Here is a 14,226-nt window from a genome sequence, read left to right on the forward strand (position 1 = left end):
TAAACCTCATTAATACATCATTAAATATTGTGTGTTTGGAGTGAAGTAAAAGAGAAAAGTTCTTGTCTAGAAAAAAATATAATACATTAATTTTTTTAAATGCACTTTTAGGGCTTCCCTGGTAGCACAGTGGTTGAGAATCCGCCTGCCAATGCAGGGGACAAGGGTTCTATCCCTGGTCCAGGAAGTTCCCACATGCCGTGGAGCAACTAAGCCCATGTGCTACAACTAAAAGCCTGTGCTCTAAAGCCTGTGAGCCACAACTACTGAGCCCACGTACTGCAACTACTGAAGCCCGTGAGCCTAGAGCCCGTGTTCTGCAGCAAGAGAAGCCACCGCAGTAAGAAGACTGCGCACCTCAACAAAGAGTAGCCCCTGCTCGCTGCAACTAGAGAAAGCCCGCACGCAGCAGCGAAGACCCAACGTAGCCAAAAATAAATAAATAAAATTAATTAAAAAAATTTTTAAATGAGAAAGAATATGTTAAAAAATAATAAAATAGGGCTTCCCTGGTGGCGCAGTGGTTGAGAGTCCGCCTGCTGATGCAGGGCATACGGGATCTTGCCCCGGTCCGGGAAGATCCCACATGCCGCGGAGCGGCTGGGCCCGTGAGCCATGGCCACTGAGCCTGCACGTGCGGAGCCTGTGCTCCGCAAGGGGAGAGGCCACAACAGTGAGAGGCCCTCGCACCGCAAAAAAAAATAATAATAATAATAAAATAAAATACACTTTTACACATTCTAACGTAAAACATTTTATTCATATAAATGTTATTTTATATAATAGTATTTTTATAGAGGGTTCATAAAAAATTTTTCAACAGGCCAAAAAAAAAAAAAAAGCTAATTACTATTATTTCAGTGAATGTTTTCTTTTGTAATACAAGGCATTAAGAGGCCGTCTCCTGGTAGAAAAATGAATATGAACTCTTGTTGGTCATTGATACAAAAACTGTCTTTATAAGTTGATGTAATAGAATGCTCAAATTTGGAAGTCAGGTAGACCATATCAAAATAAGCTTATTTCTCTCTTAGTACTTCGTGTTACACTTTCATACATACTATTGTAAGTATTTCATAATAGTTTGGTAAGTTTGACATTATTATTGTAATGGTTTTATCAGTATGATATAGGTCGATGATGACATTTGTTTTCTGTCATTCACATTTGGGCCCGGAAACATGTCATTATCAACACTGTTACAGAAAAAAAAACTTTAATGCAAAGCTATTAATTTGCCAAATAACAAAGAAAATCGTAGAATTGAGGACAAATGCTCTGCTAATTAAAATGTACAGTACTTTTATTCTTCATAGTATAATATATGACTGTCCATAATATTTCTTCTGAAATTATCAATACTTAGTTATATTACATTTTGATGCATTTCCATTCACCAAACTCAAATGTCATGTAATTTACATGGAAGGGGAAAGCTTGTCTTTCTCCTTTGCAAGTGAGAAAGATACCCAGTCTTCTGAAAACTGGGCATTACATTTAGTCCCTTCCCTTGCAATTCACATTCAAGCCTTTGGTGTAAGTCCTGTCAATTCTGCTTTAAAGTTATTGCACATCAATTATTTCTCTCCATCTCCATTGACCCCACTCCAAGTCAAACCCAAATCCCTCCACCTGGACCACTACAGCATCTCCTAACTGATCTTTCCCCTCCACTTTTTTTTTTGTTTGTTTTAGCTTACAAACAACAGAAATTTATTTCTTACGGTTTTAGAGACTGGAAATCCAAGATCAAGGCACCAGCAGATTCAGTGTCTGGTGAGAACCCTTTTCCTGGTTCATATATGTTCATCTTCTTGCTGTAACCTCACATGGTGGAAGAGATCTCCCTTGATATTCAGGACATTCTCTGCAAAGTAGAGTAATCATGTCAAGCTTAAATTCATTTGTACCATTCCCCCACACCTGCAAAAGACCACAGTAGCTTCCTAGTGCTCTTAGAATAAAATAATCACATCCTAATTCTTTACCCTGTTTGCAGGGCTCCGCATGCATGGATGACACTTGAACTAGCTCTTCAACCTCCACTTGTGCCATAAATACCTCACTCTCCACTCTGGCCACATGATCTTCTGCTGGCACTCTCTGGAGAGAGCTCTTAGCTGTCTCCAGACAATTTTACTAGATTCTTCTTCTATCTGGGTTATTCTTCAAATGACCAACTTCTTATCCAAGTCTCATCTTAAATGCTACTTACTTAAAGAGTATTTCCTTAAGCATTAAATCTAAGTAGGGCCCTGTCTTTTTAATATGATAGTATACTTCATTTGAATTTAATTTTATGACTGCACTATATTTACATAATTTTAAAAGTCAATTATTTTTACAGGGCTCAAAACAAAAGCTATTTTTCTCTATCTCATGTCTTACCTCCCTTCAATTTCCTCTTCAGAGAAGCAGACATTTAAAACTCATTCAGTAGCTTCTCCTGCTGTTTTCCTACATATATTTTTTTGTTTTATTATATAAATTTCAGGCATACAGCATTATAATTTGACTTCTGTAAACACTACAGAATGATCACCACCAAAAGTCTACTTATCATCCATCACCATACAGTTGACTGCCTTCACCCATTTTGCCCATCCCCAACCCACTTCCTGTCTGGTAACTGCTAATCTGATCTCTGTATCTATGAGTTTGTTTTCATTTAATTTTGTTTGTTTGCTTTTTTTTTTAAGATTTCACATATGATTAATATTATGCAATACTTGTCTTCTCCATCTGACTTATTTTACTTATAACACCTTCAAGGTCCATCCATGTTGTCACAAGTGTCAAGATTTTATTCTTTGTTACAGCTGAGTAGTATTCCATTGTGTGTATATATATCACGTCTTCTTTATCCATTCATTCACTGATGAACACTTAGGTTGTTTCCATATTGTAGCTATTGTAACTAATACTGCAATTAACATAAGGGTGCATATATCTTTTTGAATTAGTGTTTTCATGTTTTTTGGAATAAATATCTAGAAGTAGAATAGCTGGGTAATATGGTAATTCTATTTTTAATTTTTTGCAGAATCTCCATACTGTTTTCCCTAGTGACTATACCAATATACAGTCCCATCAATCGTATATGAGGTTTACCTTTTCTCTACATCCTCTCCAACATTTGTTATTTCTTGTCTTTTTGATAATAGGCATTCTAACAAGTGTGACATTATATCTCAGTGTAATTTTGTTTACATTTCCTTAATAACTAGTGATGTTAAACATATTTTCATGTGCCTGTTGGCCATCTACGTGTTTTCTTTAGAAAATGTCTATTCAGATCCACCACCCATTTTCTAGTCAGGTTGTTTTTGTTGTTGTTGTTCAGTTCTATGAGTTATTTATATTTGGATATTAACCCCTTATCAAATATATGACTTGCAAATATCTTCTCCCATTAAGTAGGTTGCCTTTTCATTTTGATGATGGTTTCTGTTGCTATGAAGAAGTTTTTAGTCTGATGTAGTCCCAGTTTTTCATTTTTACTTTTGTTTTCCTTGCCTTTGGAGTAAGATCCACAAAAACATCACTAAGACTGATGTCAGTGATGTTACCACCTATGTTTTCTTCTAGGAATTTTATGGTTTCATGTCTTACATTCAAGTCTTTAATCCATTTTGAGTTAATTTTTTGTATGGTGTAAGACAGTGGTCTAGTTTCATTATTTTGCATGTGGCTGTCAAGTTTTCCCAACTTATTGAAGAGACTGTCCTTCCTCTGTTGTATGTTCTTTGCTCCTTTGTTGTAAATTAATTGTTGATATGTGTGGGGGTTTATTTCTGGGCTCTCAATTCTGTTCCATCGATCTGTCTTTTTTTGTGCCAGTACCATACTGTTTTGATTATGATAGCTTTGTATTATAGTTTGAAATCAGGGAGCATGATAATTCCAGTTTTCTTCTTCTTTCTCAAGATTATTTTGGCTATTTGGGATCTTCCATAGTTCCATAAAAATTTTAGAAATATTTGTTCTAGTTCTGTGAAATATGCCATTGAAATTTTGATAGGGATTGCATGGAATCTATAGATTGCTTTGGGTAGTATGGACATTTTAGCAATATTAGTTCTTCCAATCCATGAATATGAAATATCTTTTCATTTGTTTTTGTTTTCTTCAATTTTTTTCATCAGTTTCTTATAGGTTTCAGTGTACAGGTCTTTCACCTCTTCTGTTAAATTTATTCCCAGGTATTTTGTCCTTTTTGATGCAATTGTAAATGGGATTGTTCTCTTAATTTCTCTTTCTGATGGTTCACTATTGGTGTAGAGAAATGTCACAGATTTCTTTATACTGATTTTGTATCCTACAACTTTACTGAATTCTAAATTACTAATTACTGTTATTTGTTCTACCAGTTTTGGTGTGGAGTCTTTAGGGTTTTCTATATATAGTATTATGTCATCTGCAAATAGCGACAATTCTACTCCTTCTTTTCCAATTTGAATTCCATTTATTTCTTTTTCCTGTATGATTGCTATGGCTAGGACTTCCAATACTATGTTAAATGAAAATGGAAAAAGTGAGCATCCTTGTCTTGTTTCTGATCTCAGAGGAAAAGCTTTCAGCTTTTTACCAGTAAGTATGATGCTAGTTGTGGATTTGTCATATATAGGCTTTATTACATTGAGGTCCATTCCTTCTACACACACTTTGTTGAGAGCTTTTATCATAAATGGATGTTGAATTTTGCCAAATGCATTTCCTGCATCAGCTGAGATAATTGTATGGTTTTTATCCTTCATTTTGTTAATGTGATGTATCATGTTGATTGATTTGCAGATGTTGAACCACACTTACGTCCTTGGAAAAAATTCCACTTGATCATAATGTATGATTTTCTTTAATGTATTGTTGGAATTGGTTTGCTAATATTTTGTTGTGAATTTTTCATCTATATTCACCAAGGATTTTGACTCTAATTTTCTTTTTTTGTGGTATACTTGTCTGGTTTGTTGGACAGGAAATGCATGTTTTGGTATCAGTGTAATGCTGGCTTTGTAAAATGTGTTTGGAAGGTTTCCCTACTCTTCAATTTTGGGGATGATTTTGAAAAGGATACATACTGAATGTCTTTGAATGTTTTGTAGAATTCACCAGTGAAGCTGTCTGGTCCAGGGCTTTTGTTCATTTGGAGATTTTTTAATGCTGCTTTAATTTCCTTACCAGTAGTCAGTCTATTCAAAATTTCTATCTATTCATGATTCAGTCTTGGATGTTTGTATGTTTCTAGAAATTTATCCATTTTTCTCTAGGTTGTCCAACTTGTTGGCATATAATTTTATGTACTAGCCTCTTATGATCTTTGTATTTCTATAATATAAATAGTAACTTCTTTTCATTTCTGATTTTATTTACTTGATTTTATTTACTTGAGTCTTCTCCCTTTTTTTCTTGGTTAGTCTACTTAAAGGTTTGTCAATTTTGTATATCTTTTCAAAGAACTAGCTCTTAGTTTCATTGATTTTTTTCTATGTTTTTTTTTGTTGTTGTTAGTATCTATTTCATTTATTTCCACTGTAATCCTTATTATTTCCATCCTTCTACTAATTTGGGGATTCATTTGCTCTTTTTTGTAGTTCCTTTCAGTATAAAGTTAGACTGTTTATCTTGTTTTTCTCTTACTTTTTGAGGAAGGACTGTATTACTATGAACTTCCCTCTTAGAACCAGTTTTGCTATATCCCATAGATTTTTGTATGTTGTATTTCTGTTTTCACTTGTCTCTAAATATTTTTTGATTTCTCCTTGATTTCTTTGATGAACCATTAGTTGTTCAGTAGCATGTCGTTTAATCTCCACGTTTTTGTGGCTTTCCCTATTTTTTTCTAGTGATTGAGTTCTAGTTTCATATCATTGTGATTGGGGAAGATGCTTGATAGTATTTCAATCTTCTTTAATTTACTGAGATTTGTTTTGTGACCTAACATGTTATCTCTCTGGGAGAATATTCCATATGTATTCTGCTACTTTTGGAAGGAATGTTATGTACCTATTCTAAAGTCCATCTGGCCTAACGTGTTGTTTAAGTCTAATGTTTCCTTATAGGTTTTCTGTCTGGATGATCTATCCATTCATGAAAGTGGGATGTTAGACAATTACTATTATTGTATTGCATTAAATTTCTCCCTTTAAGTCTGTTAATATTTGCTTTATATATCTTGATGCTCTTCCCATTCTTTTATTCTTTACCAAAACACCCTATGGATTTATTTCTCAAACACAACACAATCAGTAATACTGTTATGCATTTGTTTGCTCATTTGTTATCTCTCCTTCACCACTAGAATGTAGGCTCAGCAAGAGCAGGACCCTTATATGTCTCATTCATCATTGTATACCCTGTTCCTGGCACAGTTCTTGGAGCATGGTGGGCTCTCAATAAAAATTGAGTGAATGTATAGTTTTTGCATGATAAACACATTAAGGCTGTATAAAAATTTAGACATTCACTCTTTCAAATATTTCTAACTTCTCATGTAAATTTCAGTAATACAAAAAGCAAATTATGAGCCATAAGACAGGCTAGTATTCCATTATTCTCTAAGACCAGACTTTTGAAAATTGGCTTATGAAATATTCAAAGGAAAGCAAAATTTTATTCAATCTAATTCAGAAAGAAATCTGACTTTAGTTTAATTGCTGTAATTGTAGTGAATGTCACTTTAAAATATATCTTGGTAAATGGATATTGTTAACAATAATATAATGTTTTCTTTTGATAATTAGTTTCTTGAAGCCTGTGTTTAGGAAATCTTTTCATTTTCTAATTAGTTTTCTTTTTTTGTTTGTTGTTGGATTTTTTTTCCTGAATAGTTAATTACATTTCACAGTACTTAGGGTAGACAATTCACAATCTCTTTTATCCAACTCTAGGTTTAACTTTTCATTTGGAGTTTTGTCATCCTATGCTGACTTCTGCTTTGGGTTGCTTCAAACGATGATTTAAAAAGAAAAATCTAGGTAGCACACTATGTAAACTCTAATCAAGAAAATATACCACGTTGCAAGTTAAATAAATACTTTAGTCTCAGACATGGGCATTTATCCTGCTCCTACTGTATGGATGATTCTAGCAAAAAGTAAAAATAATACAAATGGTTGTAGGAAAATAACATGTGTTATATCCTGCTATTTTTTAATAGGCATCTTCAAAGAGATAACCCCCTAAGAAGAGCTTATCTAATCTGAACTAAAAACATAAAGGGATTTCTTATAAATGGACTGACTTGCCTTGAAGTTGACATGTCAGGATTAATTATTAAAATAACATTTTATTTATGGAATTTTGTAAGTTAAATTACTCCAAAGCATGTAAAAAGAAAAAAATGATATTAGCCAGGCAGTTTGCCACATTAAAAAAAACTACTAAATTGCACACAGCATCTCTCTGCCACATCTTTCTTTTACACCATTATTCAAAAACCTGGGAGTAGGGCTTTGTTCACCAGCCAGCAGTAAATATATTGGTTATAATGTCAATGAACTTCAAAACAAGCTCACCAAAACAGAACTCATTATTCTCCGAGGCACATCACTATTGGCATATGGTACATTCATGCCATGACTTTTCATTGTACAAGTGGGTTATATTTCTCAGAATGATTCTATTTTTTTTTAATGCTTAAACTGGCATTCATTTTTATTTACTGCAGATCTGAGAAGCTTTGTGTGGAGAAATACATCTTTAAGTAAATATAAATTTTGTCCTTGGTGACAGGCTAATACATATTACACCAGGGAATTTGGTAGAGATTGATTTCTGTTTGTGGGTAAGAATAATACTGGCATGTTTATTCTTCTATAAAGTTCATGAGGGAAGGAGATAAAGAAAAGATAGATTTTTGGAGTGGTTCTAATTACAAACAGATTACAGAATTGATATCCTATGACAGTAATGGAGAAGAATACGCTTCAATTATGCATTGATGTAGAATGGTGGATTATGGACCTGTGACCTGGTGAATAAATCGGAGGCAAGAGTGATTTGCAGGGAGAAGCTTAGTGTTGAGTTTCCCTAGGTGAGGCACATCCTGAAATCAAGGCAATCGTCTGAATAATTCTCTGCCAGACTTGGGTCCTGGGGTTGATCAGAATCAGCAGATCATCTCAATAATATCAAAAGAGAAGCATATTTTGCTCCATAGGGAATAAATACTTCTGTAAGACAATAACAGCTTGAAAATCACATTTTTAGTCATAGGAAATACATAAAACATAAAAATATCGTTTCTCTTTCTCATCTTGGAGCCAAGTCATCAACAAATGTATGGTTTTGTCTTTTTTCCATTCTATGTACAATGTTATAAAGATTCAAAATGAACATAATCAAGGTGCATCAGGCATAAAAGTAAGACTATAAGGGAAGAGGTAAACAGTAACACAAACAAATGTACATTTTGGCTATATTTAGTTCCTAACATTTGGATACCAAGCACTGTTTTTCCCAGAAGGGATGTTAACTTGCCAAACTCTCATTCGGTGGAACACTACGTAGAGCTTATCTTTTCTTCCCTTACATTTTAAAAGGCTATCTGTTTCCCTCTTTTGAAATTACTTATTACATAAATCACTTCAAATCTTTTCTTGTCCCCTTTTCCTCAAATGACCCTAATGTCATCCCCAAGGGACAGACAGATGCAATTTCGTACCCCAAATCTCGACTTTAATTTATTTTATTATTATTACTAATACCTAACATTTCTCATTAGGTCCCTGACTTTACTCAGTGATCTTGTATTAGGCTCAACACGGGAGGCTTGGCATTTGCTCCACATTTCTGTTTTCTTTTCCATCTTTTTTTTGGCCTTTTTGTGTTATGAGCAATTTAGCAAAACAAAATATGATAACTAGAACTAAAATTTGTGAAATAAATTCTTAATTTCATAAGTAGGCCTTTGCCTGTCTCCCTAAGAAAGTAAATAAGTAATAAATGAAGACATAAGTTAGGAAGAAAAGGTTAAAATGAGATGATGGCTGCATTTGAGAATAAAGGTCAGCTATTAGTTTGTAGTGGCAACTTGCACACAATGACTGTTGTTTCCACAGTTCCCTTCCTGGGGAAGGCGCATGCCTCGATGGCTGTTCTGAACTAAGCACATTGTCTGAACACTGCAAACATTAAAAACTTCAATACCTGCAATTTCTCATGGATGGTAAATCTAGTGAATTTAATTCTCCTAAGTTCAACAATTACATTTTAGTAGATCTATATATGTCTCCCTAAAAAAGTAAATAAGTAATAAATGAAGTAATAAATAAGTAATAAATAAATGAAACCTATACTAAGAATGATAACTATATGAGCTAATATCTGTTGCACTTACCCATGCAACAGGTCTATTTTATATTCATTATCTCATGTGATTTTCTTAACCACCCTATGAAGTGGGTTGAATGAGTGGGACTTTTTGGGTATAATCATAAGCATTTTCATTTGTCTCCCAATGTTTCTTTAAAATTTGTACAGTGAGAAAGTTCTTTCCACCCCACCTGGAAACATGGTCAGGCTCCATAATTTCTTTGACTTCTCTTAAGGAAGCAAAACTCCTATAGTCACTTTAAGCCATAAAATATAATCTCAATTTTAGTATATAATTTATGAGGCATATTTAAGGTAAAAGCTACTTCTTCCTGAGCCCTCAATGTCCCATGGTTCACATTAAGCATTCCTACCCAGGCCTACTTGCTCAGCTATGCAGGCCCACAGGACGAATTCTATGAAGATTTCCACACCTGGAAACACTCATGCCTTCTTTTAAAAAATAGCTTAGATCAAACGTTTATTAAATACAAAAGGATTTTATAAGGTATGTATAAGATGGAAAGAATAACAGCACAATGAACCCCTAAGTACACAATATCCAGTTTAAGAAATAGAACACTTTGTGTGCCCTTTGTATTATGTAGCTGTAGTTCATTCATTTCCTCTATAATATTTCATTGTATGAACTTACTATGATTTATCCATTTTATTGGGTACTATGGATTGACATTGTGCTTTTAAGTTGCATTTCCTTAACTACTGATGGGATTGAATATCTTTTCATATGTTTATTGTTCATTCATACCACCTCCTCTGTCATTTGCATATATTTTCTATTGTTTGTCCTTCTCTTACTGATTTTTAAGAGTTCTCTCTCATATGTATATATATCCTGACCCCTAGTCCATTGACTGGTATAGCAGTTAATATTTTCTGCCAGTGCATAGTTTGTCTTTTCATTTTCTTCATGAGCATTTTTGATGAAGAGAAGTTCTTAAACTTAATGCAACGAACATATCAATAATTTCCTTTATGCTTTCCTTTTTTTTTTTTTTTTTTTTTTTTTTTGTGGCGGTACGCGGGCCTCTCACTGTTGCGGCCTCTCCCGTTGCGGAGCACAGGCTCCGGACGCGCAGGCTCAGCGGCCATGGCTCACAGGCCTAGCTGCTCCGCGGCATGTGGGATCTTCCCGGACCGGGGCACGAACCTGTGTCCCCTGCATCGGCAGGCGGACTCTCAACCACTGCGCCACCAGGGAAGTCCTATGCTTTCCATTTTTAAAGTCTTGTTTAAGCATCCTTCTTAATCACAAAATTTTACAGTGTATTATCCACCTGGAATTGATTTTTGTATATGGTATGATATGAAACTCCATGTCTTTTTTATCTCTATGAATGATCCTCCCAGCACCATTAATTGCATTAGATTTCCATGTATCTGTGAGTCTGCTTGAGGAATTCTACATTCTGCTCCACTGATCAGTTTGTCTATCCTTGCAGTAATGACCCGCTATCCTAATTACTAAAGTTTTATAATAAGTGTTGACATTTTGTGTGCCGCATTCCTGCATAGTTTTTCTCCATCAGGCATACTGTGGCTATTATTGGCTTGCTGCCCTTCCATATAGATTTTAGAATCAGTGTGTCACAATTCACGTACACAATGCAACACAACAAAACAAGGATTATGATGACCTTAACTCCATAGATTAAGTCAGTGAGCACTGACATCTTCACCATGGCTTGGTGATATGTCTCAATATCAATAGGACAATTCCTTCTTTCTTAACTACGGTTTTCAATGTTGCCTTGATTGTTTGGGGACATTTGTTTTTCCATACAAACTTTAGACTAAGTTTACCGAGTTCTTCAAAACATCCAAATGAGATTTTAGAGATTGCATATGTGTGAATTAATCTGGAGAAGAATTTACTTTTCCATAAGGGATAGAACCACCAAAAAGCATAAAATGTCTCTTCATTTATTCAGAACATCTCTCTCTTTTATTCAAGTTTTAAGATATTCTCCATAGAAGTCTTGCGTGTTCCATTTAAGTTAAAATTCTTTGTACGTGTTGCTGTTGTGGATGGTTTTTACTTTAATTAAATTTTCTGGTTGCTTATTGCTTTTGTAGAAACTGCTATTAATTTTTGTACTTTGGTCTTGTATTTAGCTATCTTGCTAAACTCTTATTAGGTCTAACAGTTTGTCAGGTTTTATTATTTTTTTAAAAAAATCTTTCCTTCCAATCCTCATTTCTCTAATTTCTTTTTCTTTCCTCACAACACTGACCTGGACCTTCAGTACTATGTTAAACAGTAACAGGGGTATTGGTCCCATATCACACACTCCTAGTCCTGTTATAATCCTTCACTAGGCTTCAAGTGCTAGAGAAGGAGTAGGGATACCCACAGACCAGCAGCAGGTCTTGAGGTTATATAGTTTGCAACAGTGGGAGCTGTGACAAATACCTGCATCATTTAATTCCAAAGACCTTGATCTTTGCACTGTATTTACAAAAAACACTAGAATTTAATTTACTTTAATAAATATGTATTGATCACCTGTTAGCACTAAATAAATATACTGAGTCACTGAGGTTTCTGCATAAAATTTGTATTATAATTTCATGAGAAACACATTTTTTTATATATATATATATATATATATATATATATATATATATAATATACTATTCAATCCAAAAAAATTTTAAAAACAAACCCTTGGAATTTTCTCAGCAAGGAGATGCCTCAAACAGATTCATTAACCAGAAGATTGAACAAGAACACTGTCATTTTTCAAAGCATTAAATTATCCAAGTGAAATCATAACATCAGTTTTATAAAAGGAATATTTTACTCTTCACTTGAATAGTAGGCCTTAAAAGCTAAAAGTTAGTCATTTCAAGTTTGCCCTTCTTTCACAGTGGTATTTGATTATTCATAATGAGAAGCCAGTGCCTTTGAAAGTAGACTATAAGAGGAAATAGATCTTTTTTTTTCATTTTCCTAGTGACTGCACAAATGGAGGACCTCATTAATCAAGATGACTCCATTGAAAAGCTGACATTGGACACATCACCATGCAGTTGTCATTTTTGGCCCCCTGTGATCTATTTCAGTTTCACACACTTGCAAAACAAGTTTTATCCCCTTGCACCCAATCAAGAATCTAACTGATTGTCTTCGAGTATTTGAAAATTATTATAGGAGGGAAATGCATTCAATGAACATTTATTAAGCACCAACGAGGCTCTATGTGGCAGGCAAGGCTCTCAGCGTACAGAGAAAGATGTAATCATCTCCTCACATGTCTCCAAAGCCGGAGGAGAGATACAAAGTAAGCAGAGACTTCCAATAGCAAAGAATAAGAGCTGTAATCAAGGTCTGTTGTAGTGTTTTGAACGTACAGATGGATAATGTACTAGGTGTCTATTACTACATAGTATTACTACAGATTTAACAGCTTAAAAATGATACATGTTTATTTTCACCCAGTGGGTCAGGTCCTAGCTGGGTCCTCTCTAAGTTCTTACAAGGCTACAAATAAGATGTCACCTGAGGCTGTGGTCTCATCTGAAGTTTGACAGGGGAAAAATCCTCTTCCAAGTTCACATGATTGTTGAGAGCCCTCAGTTCTTTGTAGGCTGTAGTAATAGTGGTCCCAGTCTCTTGCTAGGTAACATTGGAGGATGTCCTCCAGTTTCTTGCCATGTGGCACTCTCCATCATTGCAGCTTGCTTTTTCAAAGTTAGGTTAGCAAGGAAGAGAGAGACTCAGCAAGATGGGAACTACAAATGTGCATAACATAATTAAGTACAAAATAATAACACATTCTGTCTACAAGCAAGTCACAGGTTCTGCCTATACTCAAGGGAAAGGATCCCACTGGGGCATGAGGACAATACAATGGTTCTGTCTGACTCAGATATTTACTCTGGCCCTAGGTGCTAACTGAGTCCTGAAAACATGGATGGATGCTCCAGACAGAATTCATCTCATAGCACAAGAGAGCAAAGACTAGTCAGAAATTTCAAGTAGTCTTTGGGACTGTTATATGGTGGGAAGGGGGTGATCATGGGCTGAAAATGGATGCTAATCATAGTAACCAACTTTTCAGAGCACTTACCATGGTCAAGTTTTTTTCAGAGGAATTTACATGTGTTGTTTCCCATTAATCTTTACAACCCTTAGTCTGCTTGGACAGCCATAATAAAACACCATAGACTGGAGGTTTAAACAACAGACATTTACTTCTCACCATTCTGGAAGCCGAGAAGTTCAAGATCAAGGTACCTGCTGACTCAGTTCCTGAGAGAGCTCTCTTTCTGGCTTGCAGATGGTCATCTTCTCACTATGTCCTCACTTGGTCTTTCCTCAGCGTGTTCCCATTGGTGGGGAGCTGGGGAGAGAAAGGAAGATTTTCCTTTTCTTATAAAGTGAGCAATCCCATCATTAGAGTCCCATCTTCATGACCTAATCCAACATTAATTACCTCCCAAAGGCCCCACCTCCAAATCACCATGTTGGGGGTTAGGGTTTTAATATAGGAATTTGGGGGAGAGACAAACATTGTGTCCATAAAAAGTTCCATGATGTTACTTTTATTAATATCCCCATTTTTCAGATGAGGAAGTAGAAGTGGAAAGAAGTTTAGAAATGTTTCCCCAGACAGGCAAAGAGAGACGAGGTTATAACTTTGTATTCCTTATCAAGGAATTTTAATTTTATCCTGAAGATACTGAGGGAATATTTAAGCTAAGGAAGAATATAAGCAGTTATATTTATTGGAAATTCTGTGTGTGTGTGTGTGTGTGTGTGTGTGTGTGTGTGTTCAGTGATTAGGGTCAGGGAATAGTGCAATAGTCTAGACAAGAGATGCTGAGGAGCTAATCTGTGGCAGAAGAAGTAAGAATGGAGGAGAGGGACTAACATTAAGATATATTTAG

At 35.0% G+C, this 14,226-nt stretch overlaps 1 long non-coding RNA gene across 1 annotated transcript; it reads right to left on the reverse strand.

Moving 5' to 3' along the window:
- Window positions 1-1,644: 1,644 nt before the first annotated feature.
- Window positions 1,645-13,698, reverse strand: LOC125960431 (uncharacterized). Its single transcript, XR_007470099.1, has 3 exons — window positions 13,574-13,698; window positions 12,836-13,017; window positions 1,645-1,867 (listed from the first exon to the last, which is right to left on the reverse strand). It is a non-coding gene; the product is annotated as an uncharacterized LOC125960431 (long non-coding RNA).
- Between the last annotated feature and the right edge of the window lie 528 nt (window positions 13,699-14,226).

This window comes from Orcinus orca, chromosome 11 (genome assembly GCF_937001465.1).
Source record: "Orcinus orca chromosome 11, mOrcOrc1.1, whole genome shotgun sequence".
Taxonomy (NCBI): Eukaryota; Metazoa; Chordata; class Mammalia; order Artiodactyla; family Delphinidae; genus Orcinus; species Orcinus orca.